Consider the following 12,677-nt stretch of genomic DNA (forward strand, 5'->3'; position numbering starts at 1 on the left):
GGCCGACTAGAAGTCACAGCCTCCCTCCATACAAGTGTATGGAAGCGAGGTGCGCCCACTGGCTAGGAGTATGCATAATTCATACATACCCCCCAGTCTGAAACCAGCCAATCTCCGCAGCACACAGTGCGTGCGCTGGGGGTATTCATAAGTCTGCAGTCACACAGAATGACTGCAGACTTATGAATTTGAACCGAACTACCCCTTTAATAGATATTATGCAGCCCAATTTTTCCCTTTTTAGAGTGAAATAATAATATACTGTAGTTGTTGTTATTATTACTACTATTGTTATTATATTAATTATTTTCTGTACATCTTTTAAACCCGATTAGTTTGATCTACATGGTCACTGTCATTTCAACAAACATTGCATAAAGTAATATAGACTAAAAGAAACGTTGACAATAATTGACATAATTCTGTAAGCATCAGGAGCATCACGAGGTTCCAAAGAGGAAAAAGATTCCCTAAAATATTTTGGAAATTCTGCTTTCAGGAAAGTATTATTTTTACATTGCAAATCAGGAAGACTTATTTCACAATGGAGATGAGATCATCACAATTTGGTCTTACTTGTCATAGGAGTATGGTAAAGAAGAGAAAACATAGGTCAACACCATCTGTCTCCCATGTCAATGTTGGCTTCACTGGCAGGTGGGCAAGGAACACCCAGCTAACAATGGCATGCGTAGTGTGATCACACCTTTACACAGAGCAAGACATCTCCTGTACATAGGCATTAGTGATGAGTGAGTGTACTCGTTGCTCGGGTTTTCTCGAGCATGATCGGGTGACCGCCGAGTATTTGTTAGTGTTCGGAGATTAAGTTTTCATCGCCTCAGCTGAATGAGTTACATCTATTAGCCAGCTTGATTACACGTGGGGATTCCCTAGCAACCAGGCAACCCCCACATGTACTCAGCCTAGCTAGTAGCTGTAAATCATTCAGCTGAGGCGATGAAAACTAAATCTCCAAACACTAACAAATACTCGGAGGTCACCGAGCGTGCTAGGAAAAATCCGAGCAACGAGTATATTCGCTCATCTTTAATAGGCATCCCTGTTGAATTCAGTGATTGACTGCAGTGGTCATGTGTGCTGTAGTCTGTGCTGGAGCAGAGGAAGTTGAGTACAACTGATTTTATCTTTAAAACATATGTGTCATTTCAAATAACTTGCCAGAAAAATCTGTTGCATGGGTATGGAAGAGTGGTGGACTGTTGCTGCGCTCATACCCCTGAAGACACCAATAGTATCTATAATATATATATACTGTATGTATATATAATGTAGATTGGGACTAGGCTGTTATATGGAGTAGAAACCCAAAAGAAGAATGGACACTAAAAGCTAAAATATAACAATTTTATTGAAGACCATATAGACAAAATACAAATATAAAGAGTAGAAACCAAGTAACGGGATGCAATGAAACAAGATAAAAAAGGCGACACTAGTGCCACACACGGAATAAGTAATATATTTGTAGAGCAAAAAATAGGTCAGTTAAACTGATACCAAAAGTACAAACACCATACAACACTTAATAAGATCAATATTTTTTGCATAGTGCATATTGTAGAGGTTAAGCTGATGTATTATATGTATAAGTATATGAGCATATGGCAACCAGAGGTAATTAACATATGATATATGCTCTCAAATAAAGTGCAGATGCAGGGAGATACACAGTATGCAGGAAAAATCACAGTAAAGTGCCTAGTGCAAAGTAATATATACTAAGTAACATAAAGTAATGTCAGTGAAGGACTAAGTATAGGTTAAATGTGGCAGAGTATACTGTATGGCACAAAAATTGCCAAGACCAAAGGCATGAGTAAATCATCAAGGGAGAGTCCCATACAATAGAGTGAATGGAGCCTAGAGTCTGCCTGCGAAATGTAGATGAGACAGTGCATAGACAGAGTACCAACCTGTGGCCGTGTGCGGAAGAGGGAGCCCCGACGCGCGTTTCGCATGTACTGCTTCCTCGGGGGGCGCTAGTGTGAAGAGGAATGGAGGTCCCTTTATATCTGACAGGCACCCAGTGCGGTAATGTCGGCGCTAGCCCCAGCACTGCAGTGGCCGGAGGCGGCGGAGTCGGCGTCCGACGTCACGCATCTGCGCCCCGCACTGACGCGTCAGTGGGAGGGGCCAGAAGCGCGACGCATGCAGGACGCGTATCCACGGCAACCAGGACAAGCCGGCCGGGACAAGCGCACACCGCTAGGGGCGGAGATGAAAGGAGGAGGCGGCCGAACATAAGATGTAGATCAGGTAGAAGCTGAGACGAATGCACATACGAGATCAGTGCAGGTGCAGGTGGAAAAGAGACAGGGGTAGTCGCAGTGCACGTGACTAATGCCAGAACGAGAGTAAGAGGCACTATTAAATGCAAGAGCATAACTAAGAGCACAAAGGAAATGTCAATAAATGACGTGCACAGTTAAGTGCAATGCAGACAAATAGTTGCAGGATATATAATGCAAGATACAAATAAGGTGTAGGGGCATAAGTGCTAGTAAACACAAGTCACCCTGCAATGTAGCAGAAATAGACTGTGCATAACACTGAATGTGGATAAAGAATGACAGTGTATATATGTGAATGTAAAAAAACATATTATATGCTGTCCTATAGAAAAATATAACAGGGAACAGCCTAAGACGATCAGACACAAAAAAATAATATTAAAACTGAAACACAGGAACACTGTGGTGACTGATGGGGTTTATCCTCAGCTTCATAGTAAATAAGAAGGGAAGTCAGTAAGCGCCTCCTGAGATCATGGGGGATGAAAGAAAACATAGTGAGGACAATCTGTTAAAATAAAGAAAGAGACAATGAGTAACAGAAAAAAAATGTAAAAACCACTAAACACTAGACTAAAAAAAGTTTTTTTATAGAGAATCCAATAATAAACCATAAAGCCATAAAAAACTTTATAAAAATGGGACAAAACTAAGGACCTCATTAAGGCCCTTAGGGCGAATGCAGTCAATGCGGACTATCCACTGTGCCTCTAACTGGGCAAGGCGTTTCTTCATATCTCCTCCTCGGCCATCAGTCAGCACCCGATCGATGCCGCGTACCATCAGCAACTGACTATTGCAGCCATGTTTTTCTTTGAAATGCCTAGGTATTGGCTTCAAGAATTCATCAGCCGATGAATTCAATGCTGCTTTTATGTCACGGGTATGTTCCCTGATTCTGACTCGTAGCTGGCGCGATGTGAGACCCACGTAGATAAGTCCACAGGGACATGTGGCGTAATACACCACATGATCTGTGGAACAAGTGATGTGCTGGGTTATTCGAAATTCCTTGGATCCATCACTAGAGAGGCAGGAAAAACAGCGTTCCAGATTCTTACACGCAGTACAGTCGCGGCAGGGGAAAAAAACCCATCTAGGACCCTTAGAGCCAAAAGCACATTTAGATTCCTGACCTTTGTAGTAGCTGTGGGTTAACAAATCACGGAGGTTTTTATTCCTTCGATACGTTATGGAGGGTTGGTTGGTGAGACAGTTGGTAAGTGTCGTGTCGTATTTGATGATGGGCCAATATTTACTCAAAATATCTCTTACCATAGTGGATTTACTTGAATAGGTGGCTATAAATCTCACCTGATTGGATGTTTGGGATTCCTTTTTAGTCCTCAAGAGACTTGTTCTATCGATCCGAGAGGCTCTCCCTTTACATCGTCTGATTATCCTAGATGAGTAACCTTAGAGCGAAACGTATCTGCTCTCAGGAGACATCTTACCAAAAACAAGCAGAAGACATCTCTAACCGGTTCTTGGATCGAGGTTACTCATCTAGGATAATCAGACGATGTAAAGGGAGAGCCTCTCGGATCGATAGAACAAGTCTCTTGAGGACTAAAAAGGAATCCCAAACATCCAATCAGGTGAGATTTATAGCCACCTATTCAAGTAAATCCACTATGGTAAGAGATATTTTGAGTAAATATTGGCCCATCATCAAATACGACACGACACTTACCAACTGTCTCACCAACCAACCCTCCATAACGTATCGAAGGAATAAAAACCTCCGTGATTTGTTAACCCACAGCTACTACAAAGGTCAGGAATCTAAATGTGCTTTTGGCTCTAAGGGTCCTAGATGGGGTTTTTTCCCCTGCCGCGACTGTACTGTGTGTAAGAATCTGGAACGCTGTTTTTCCTGCCTCTCTAGTGATGGATCCAAGGAATTTCGAATAACCCAGCACATCACTTGTTCCACAGATCATGTGGTGTATTACGCCACATGTCCCTGTGGACTTATCTACGTGGGTCTCACATCGCGCCAGCTACGAGTCAGAATCAGGGAACATACCCGTGACATAAAAGCAGCATTGAATTCATCGGCTGATGAATTCTTGAAGCCAATACCTAGGCATTTCAAAGAAAAACATGGCTGCAATAGTCAGTTGCTGATGGTACGCGGCATCGATCGGGTGCTGACTGATGGCCGAGGAGGAGATATGAAGAAACGCCTTGCCCAGTTAGAGGCACAGTGGATAGTCCGCATTGACTGCATTCGCCCTAAGGGCCTTAATGAGGTCCTTAGTTTTGTCCCATTTTTATAAAGTTTTTTTTATGGCTTTATGGTTTATTATTGGATTCTCTATAAAAAAAACTTTTTTTAGTCTAGTGTTTAGTGGTTTTTACATTTTTTTTCTGTTACTCATTGTCTCTTTCTTTATTTTAACAGATTGTCCTCACTATGTTTTCTTTCATCCCCCATGATCTCAGGAGGCGCTTACTGACTTCTCTTCTTATTTACTACTAGATGGCAGCCCGATTCTAAAGAATCGGGAGTCTAGAATCCATATATACCGTATATACTCGAGTATAAGCCGACCCGAGTATAAGCCGACCCCCCTAATTTTGCCACAAAAAACTGGGAAAACTTATTGACTCGAGTATAAGCCTAGGGTGGAAATGCAGCATTTACCGGTGAATTTCAAAAATAAAAATAGATCATTATTTCCCCATAGCTGTGCCATATAGTGCTCTGCACCGTTCATATTTCCCCATAGGTGTGAACCATATAGTGCTCTGCACCGTTCATTGTGCCCCCTAGCTGTGCCATATACGGTGCTCTGCACCGTTCATTGTGCCCCATAGATGTGCCATATACGGTGCTCTGCACCGTTCACTGTGCCCCATAGCTGTGCCATATACGGTGCTCTGCACCGTTCACTGTGCCCCATACATAGCTGTGCTGTGCCATATACGGTGCTCTGCACCGTTCACTGTGCCCTATACGGTGCTCTGCACCGTTCACTGTGCCCCATAGCTGTGCTGTGCCATATACGGTGCTCTGCACCGTTCACTGTGCCCCATAGCTGTGCTGTGCCATATACGGTGCTCTGCACCGTTCACTGTGCCCCATAGCTGTGCTGTGCCATATACGGTGCTCTGCACCGTTCACTGTGCCCCATAGCTGTGCTGTGCCATATACGGTGCTCTGCACCGTTCACTGTGCCCCATAGCTGTGCTGTGCCATATACGGTGCTCTGCACCGTTCACTGTGCCCCATAGCTGTGCCATATACGGTGCCCTGCACCGTTCACTGTGCCCCATAGCTGTGCTGTGCCATATACGGTGCTCTGCACCGTTCACTGTGCCCCATAGCTGTGCCATATACGGTGCCCTGCACCGTTCACTGTGCCCCATAGCTGTGCTGTGCCATATACGGTGCTCTGCACCGTTCACTGTGCCCCATACATAGCTGTGCTGTGCCATATACGGTGCTCTGCACCGTTCACTGTGCCCTATACGGTGCTCTGCACCGTTCACTGTGCCCCATAGCTGTGCTGTGCCATATACGGTGCTCTGCACCGTTCACTGTGCCCCATAGCTGTGCTGTGCCATATACGGTGCTCTGCACCGTTCACTGTGCCCCATAGCTGTGTTGTGCCATATACGGTGCTCTGCACCGTTCACTGTGCCCCATAGCTGTGCTGTGCCATATACGGTGCTCTGCACCGTTCACTGTGCCCCATAGCTGTGCTGTGCCATATACGGTGCTCTGCACCGTTCACTGTGCCCCATAGATGTGCCATATACGGTGCCCTGCACCGTTCACTGTGCCCCATAGATGTGCCATATACGGTGCCCTGCACCGTTCACTGTGCCCCATAGCTGTGCTGTGCCATATACGGTGCTCTGCACCGTTCACTGTGCCCCATAGATGTTCCACATAAATTTGTGCCGCCGCTGCCGCAATAAAGAAAAAAAAACACATACTCACCTCCCTTGATTGCAGCTCCCGGCGTCTCGTTCCGGCGCCTCCATCTTCCCGGCGTCTCTGCTCTGACTGATCAGGCAGAGGGCGCCGCGCACACTGTATGCGTCATCGCGCCCTCTGCCTGAACAGTCAGAGAGCAGAGACGCCGGGAAGATGGAGGCGCCGGCCGGGAAGATGGATCGGCGCCCGGCGGCTGGAACGAGGACAGGTGAATATAACATACTCACCTAGTCCTGGCGATCCTCGCGCTGTCCCCTCCTGTCTTCGGTGCCGCAGCTTCTATCTCTATCAGCGGTCACCGGCACCGCTGATTAGAGAAATGAATAAGCGGCTCCGCCCCTATGGGAGGTGGAGCCGCTTATTCATTTCTGTAATGAGCGGTCCCACGTGACCGCTGAAGAGGGGAAGAAACTGCAGCGCCGAAGCCCGTGGGACGGCAGGGACAGCGCGAGGATCGCTGGGACTAGGTAAGTATACCTCAGCGCCCTCACCCCCTCACCTGCCGACCCCACCGCTACCGTGACTCGAGTATAAGCCGAGGGGGGCACTTTCAGCCCAAAAATTTGGGCTGAAAATCTCGGCTTATACTCGAGTATATACGGTACTTTATTTATTCAAATGTAAGAATAATACAATTAATAAATAATAGTAAGAAAGAACAAAAAATGGCTGCACTCACCAGCTCTTGACAATTCTTGTTATTTAAGGTACAGTTACACAGGATCCATGAACATGCTTATGAGGGGAGGGATGAAAGACATCAGACGACAACTTTGCGTGTTTGAATGCAGATATTAATAAATAGGCAGTTTATATTGCAGAGAAATTGCTGGGCAATAATGGACAATGTCCTTATGTGGCAAATAATAGAGCAATATACCCAATGTGGCAAAGAAGAGGTTAATAAACGGCAGTCTCTCAGTATAACAGTCAGTGAATAATAGGCAGTATATGGAGAAAACACCAAACAAAAGTTCAAAATTGGTGTGAAAATGTCACTGAACCACTTCACAACTAAATATATATAGTTTTGGTAAATGGTATTATCATTTTTTTGACGAAATTCGGCAGGAGCTTGAAGAGCAACATCACTGGGCCCGCCTCCACGCAGTAGAAACTTGCTGTGAGGTAAAAATTCAAAAATCACACCAAAATGGCGGGTGGAGTGTGTCACAGTGCGGCACGTTTCTGATTGGTCGCTCGCAGCAGGCGGCAACCAATCAGACACTGGACACTGTTGACGTCACTTATCTCCGGACATTAGCTCCGGACATTAGCTCCGGACATTAGCTCCGGACATTATCTCCGCACATTAGCTCCGGACATTAGCTCCGGACATTAGCTCCGGACAAAGCCACGGAAGTTGGCACAAATTGCAGGAAGTAGTATTCTAGGCAATTAATCTCCGGACATTAGCTCCGGACATTAGCTCCGGACATTAGCTCCGGACAAAGCCACGGAAGTTGGCACAAATTGCAGGAAGTAGTATTCTAGGCAATTATATATTAGATGAAGCTGAGGATAAACCCCATCAGTCACCACAGTGTTCCTGTGTTTCAGTTTTAATATTATTTTTTTGTGTCTGATCGTCTTAGGCTGTTCCCTGTTATATTTTTCTATAGGACAGCATATAATATGTTTTTTTACATTCACATATATACACTGTCATTCTTTATCCACATTCAGTGTTATGCACAGTCTATTTCTGCTACATTGCAGGGTGACTTGTGTTTACTAGCACTTATGCCCCTACACCTTATTTGTATCTTGCATTATATATCCTGCAACTATTTGTCTGCATTGCACTTAACTGTGCACGTCATTTATTGACATTTCCTTTGTGCTCTTAGTTATGCTCTTGCATTTAATAGTGCCTCTTACTCTCGTTCTGGCATTAGTCACGTGCACTGCGACTACCCCTGTCTCTTTTCCACCTGCACCTGCACTGATCTCATATGTGCATTCGTCTCAGCTTCTACCTGATCTACATCTTATGTTCGGCCGCCTCCTCCTTTCATCTCCGCCCCTAGCGGTGTGCGCTTGTCCCGGCCGGCTTGTCCTGGTTGCCGTGGATACGCGTCCTGCATGCGTCGCGCTTCTGGCCCCTCCCACTGACGCGTCAGTGCGGGGCGCAGATGCGTGACGTCGGACGCCGACTCCGCCGCTTCCGGCCACTGCAGTGCTGGGGCTAGCGCCGACATTACCGCACTGGGTGCCTGTCAGATATAAAGGGACCTCCATTCCTCTTCAAACTAGCGCCCCCCGAGGAAGCAGTACATGCGAAACGCGCGTCGGGGCTCCCTCTTCCGCTCACGGCCACAGGTTGGTACTCTGTCTATGCACTGTCTCATCTACATTTCGCAGGCAGACTCTAGGCTCCATTCACTCTATTGTATGGGACTCTCCCTTGATGATTTACTCATGCCTTTGGTCTTGGCAATTTTTGTGCCATACAGTATACTCTGCCACATTTAACCTATACTTAGTCCTTCACTGACATTACTTTATGTTACTTAGTATATATTACTTTGCACTAGGCACTTTACTGTGATTTTTCCTGCATACTGTGTATCTCCCTGCATCTGCACTTTATTTGAGAGCATATATCATATGTTAATAATAATAATATAATAATAATAATTTTATTTATATAGCGCCAACATATTCCGCAGCGCTTTACAAATTAATTACCTCTGGTTGCCATATGCTCATATACTTATACATATAATACATCAGCTTAACCTCTACAATATGCACTATGCAAAAAATATTGATCTTATTAAGTGTTGTATGGTATTTGTACTTTTGGTATCAGTTTAACTGACCTATTTTTTGCTCTACAAATATATTACTTATTCCGTGTGTGGCACTAGTGTCACCTTTTTTATCTTGTTTCATTGCATCCCGTTACTTGGTTTCTACTCTTTATATTTGTATTTTGTCTATATGGTCTTCAATAAAATTGTTATATTTTAGCTTTTAGTGTCCATTCTTCTTTTGGGTTTCTATATTATATATTATGGCGGAGCTTTTACCTCCGGTGCCCCTTTTTGTAGGTTTATTTGTTATATGGAGTAGTATAAGTACAGTGTATATAGTAATATGAAGTACAGTGGGGCAAAAAAGTATTTAGTCAGTCAGCAATAGTGCAAGTTCCACCACTTAAAAAGATGAGAGGCGTCTGTAATTTACATCATAGGTAGACCTCAACTATGGGAGACAAACTGAGAAAAAAAAATCCAGAAAATCACATTGTCTGTTTTTTTATCATTTTATTTGCATATTATGGTGGAAAATAAGTATTTGGTCAGAAACAAAATTTCATCTCAATACTTTGTAATATATCCTTTGTTGGCAATGACAGAGGTCAAACGTTTTCTGTAAGTCTTCACAAGGTTGCCACACACTGTTGTTGGTATGTTGGCCCATTCCTCCATGCAGATCTCCTCTAGAGCAGTGATGTTTTTGGCTTTTCGCTTGGCAACACGGACTTTCAACTCCCTCCAAAGGTTTTCTATGGGGTTGAGATCTGGAGACTGGCTAGGCCACTCCAGGACCTTGAAATGCTTCTTACAAAGCCACTCCTTCATTGCCCTGGCGGTGTGCTTTGGATCATTGTCATGTTGAAAGACCCAGCCACGTTTCATCTTCAATGCCCTTGCTGATGGAAGGAGGTTTGCACTCAAAATCTCACGATACATGGCCCCATTCATTCTTTCATGTACCCGGATCAGTCGTCCTGGCCCCTTTGCAGAGAAACAGCCCCAAAGCATGATGTTTCCACCACCATGCTTTACAGTAGGTATGGTGTTTGATGGATGCAACTCAGTATTCTTTTTCCTCCAAACACGACAAGTTGTGTTTCTACCAAACAGTTCCAGTTTGGTTTCATCAGACCATAGGACATTCTCCCAAAACTCCTCTGGATCATCCAAATGCTATCTAGCAAACTTCAGACAGGCCCGGACATGTACTGGCTTAAGCAGTGGGACACGTCTGGCACTGCAGGATCTGAGTCCATGGTGGCGTAGTGTGTTTGGTAGGCCTTGTTACATTGGTCCCAGCTCTCTGCAGTTCATTCACTAGGTCCCCCCGCGTGGTTCTGGGATTTTTGCTCACCGTTCTTGTGATCATTCTGACCCCACGGGGTGGGATTTTGCGTGGAGCCCCAGATCGAGGGAGATTATCAGTGGTCTTGTATGTCTTCCATTTTCTAATTATTGCTCTCACTGTTGATTTCTTCACTCCAAGCTGGTTGGCTATTGCAGATTCAGTCTTCCCAGCCTGGTGCAGGGCTACAATTTTGTTTCTGGTGTCCTTTGACAGCTCTTTGGTCTTCACCATAGTGGAGTTTGGAGTCAGACTGTTTGAGGGTGTGCACAGGTGTCTTTTTATACTGATAACAAGTTTAAACAGGTGCCATTACTACAGGTAATGAGTGGAGGAAAGAGGAGACTCTTAAAGAAGAAGTTACAGGTCTGTGAGAGCCAGAAATCTTGATTGTTTGTTTCTGACCAAATACTTATTTTCCACCATAATATGCAAAAAAAATGATAAAAAAACAGACAATGTGATTTTCTGGATTTTTTTTTCTCAGTTTGTCTCCCATAGTTGTGGTCTACCTATGATGTAAATTACAGACGCCTCTCATCTTTTTAAGTGGTGGAACTTGCACTATTGCTGACTGACTAAATACTTTTTTGCCCCACTGTATAATATGCATAGTTTGTGGCTTTGGTATGGAACATGGTGATAGTGCACAGTATAAGTATAGGACATACGCTAAGGATAGACTTAAGACATAGTTAAAGGATAGCAACTGTAGTAAGCTCACGGTACAGGTATAAAATGCAGTTCATGTTTGGGACTAGCCCACAGTGGGAGGAAGATTAGAAAAGGGAATCACTTCCTGATGGGTGTCAGAAAAGGAAGTAAAGTCACAAGGTCAAGTGCAGTGGGCTGCTACGGCCAGCATGTACCTATCAGTCAAGACAGTGGGTGGCCGTACTATAATCCCGTGTGGACATTCCGGTAGCGTCAGGACCTCAAGGCCAGGCATAGGGGCTAAAGGGTGGATCTTTTTCCCTTGTGTACCGGGGAAGATGGATGCAGAACTGTGTGAAGATAAGGTAGCGGATCCCGGGTGCACTGCGGAACTGGAAAGGAAATCCCTGTGGGTGATTGAGCCAGTGAACATAGGGATAGTCCTGGAGAAACAAGTGATATGGCTGAAGATGTGTTGCACTAAGGAAGTAAGGAATAAGAAGTGTGATGCCCTATTCCAAATGTCACAATCTGATGAACTTAAACTGTCCAGTAAACTTCTGTTGGTTGAAATTAACTTATTGTCCCCTGAGTTGTGTGAGCCGGTTCCAGATGATGGAGGCCTGGGGACAGCACACTGGGACTGGGACTGGGACACAGTTTTCCTATAAAGTGCCAGAGTAGCTCAGTCATGACTACCTCTCTCTCTGCCACTTTACATGTACAAGAGGAATAACACCATCTATGGCTATTATAGGGCATGTGTCCTGCATGTTTCACCCATTTTCTCCTCTGCATGTTCTGTTGCTAATATTCAGTTATCTCTGAGCTAGCAAGAGGAGCCTACCTGCTTTTGATATTCCCCATACACAGTACATGCATGAGGGATTTGTGCTCTTCTATCTCTGTACCACACGTTTAGAAGCATCAGCGGCATGGAGTACATGATACATACCTTCCAACTTTGAAAGATATAAAGAGGGGTTCATACTACAGTGTGAATATTTGTATTTTACGTTACATTTGTACTTTAACCTCACCCACTACTTTACATGTAACTACAAAATAATATTTGTGGCCACCATAGTGCCTCACCGTACAGTATAATGCAACTACTACTACCCCCAAACACAGTTTGATGCTCCCCAAGTGCATTCCTCCACACATAGTATGATGCCTCCATTGTAGATTTTTCCTGACATAGTATTATGCCCCTACATTAGATTCCCTTACACACAGCATAATGCCCCCACAGCTCCCCACATAACATTATGCCCCTACAGTAGAATTCCAAACACAAAGCATGTTGCCCCCGACGCCTCCCCTAACATATTATGATCCCCCCTGCAGTAGAATTCCCAACACACAGTATGATGTCTACACATAACATCCCTCAACAACTTCCTGAGAACACAGATACAGTTGAAGTCAGGATATATTCCTGACATTCCAAGACAGTAAGACAAAGGCACAAATTCGGGACTGTGCTGCTGGATCTGAGATAGTTGGGAGGTATATATTATACATCAGTGAGCAATGTAGCAATGTGAGCAATGTGAAGCCAGATCAGGATAAGATATACTCTTAGTAGTAAGCAGCACAATTTGACTTTATGTCTCTCACTTTGCTCTTCCGTCCTCCACTTCCTA

At 44.5% G+C, this 12,677-nt stretch overlaps 1 protein-coding gene across 2 annotated transcripts in view; it reads right to left on the reverse strand.

The window, feature by feature from the left end:
• Positions 1–12,677, reverse strand: part of SLC32A1 (solute carrier family 32 member 1) — a 65,600-nt gene that overhangs the window by 2,636 nt on the left and 50,287 nt on the right. The window lies entirely within an intron of this gene.

This window comes from Ranitomeya imitator, chromosome 2 (assembly GCF_032444005.1).
Source record: "Ranitomeya imitator isolate aRanImi1 chromosome 2, aRanImi1.pri, whole genome shotgun sequence".
NCBI lineage: Eukaryota > Metazoa > Chordata > Amphibia > Anura > Dendrobatidae > Ranitomeya > Ranitomeya imitator.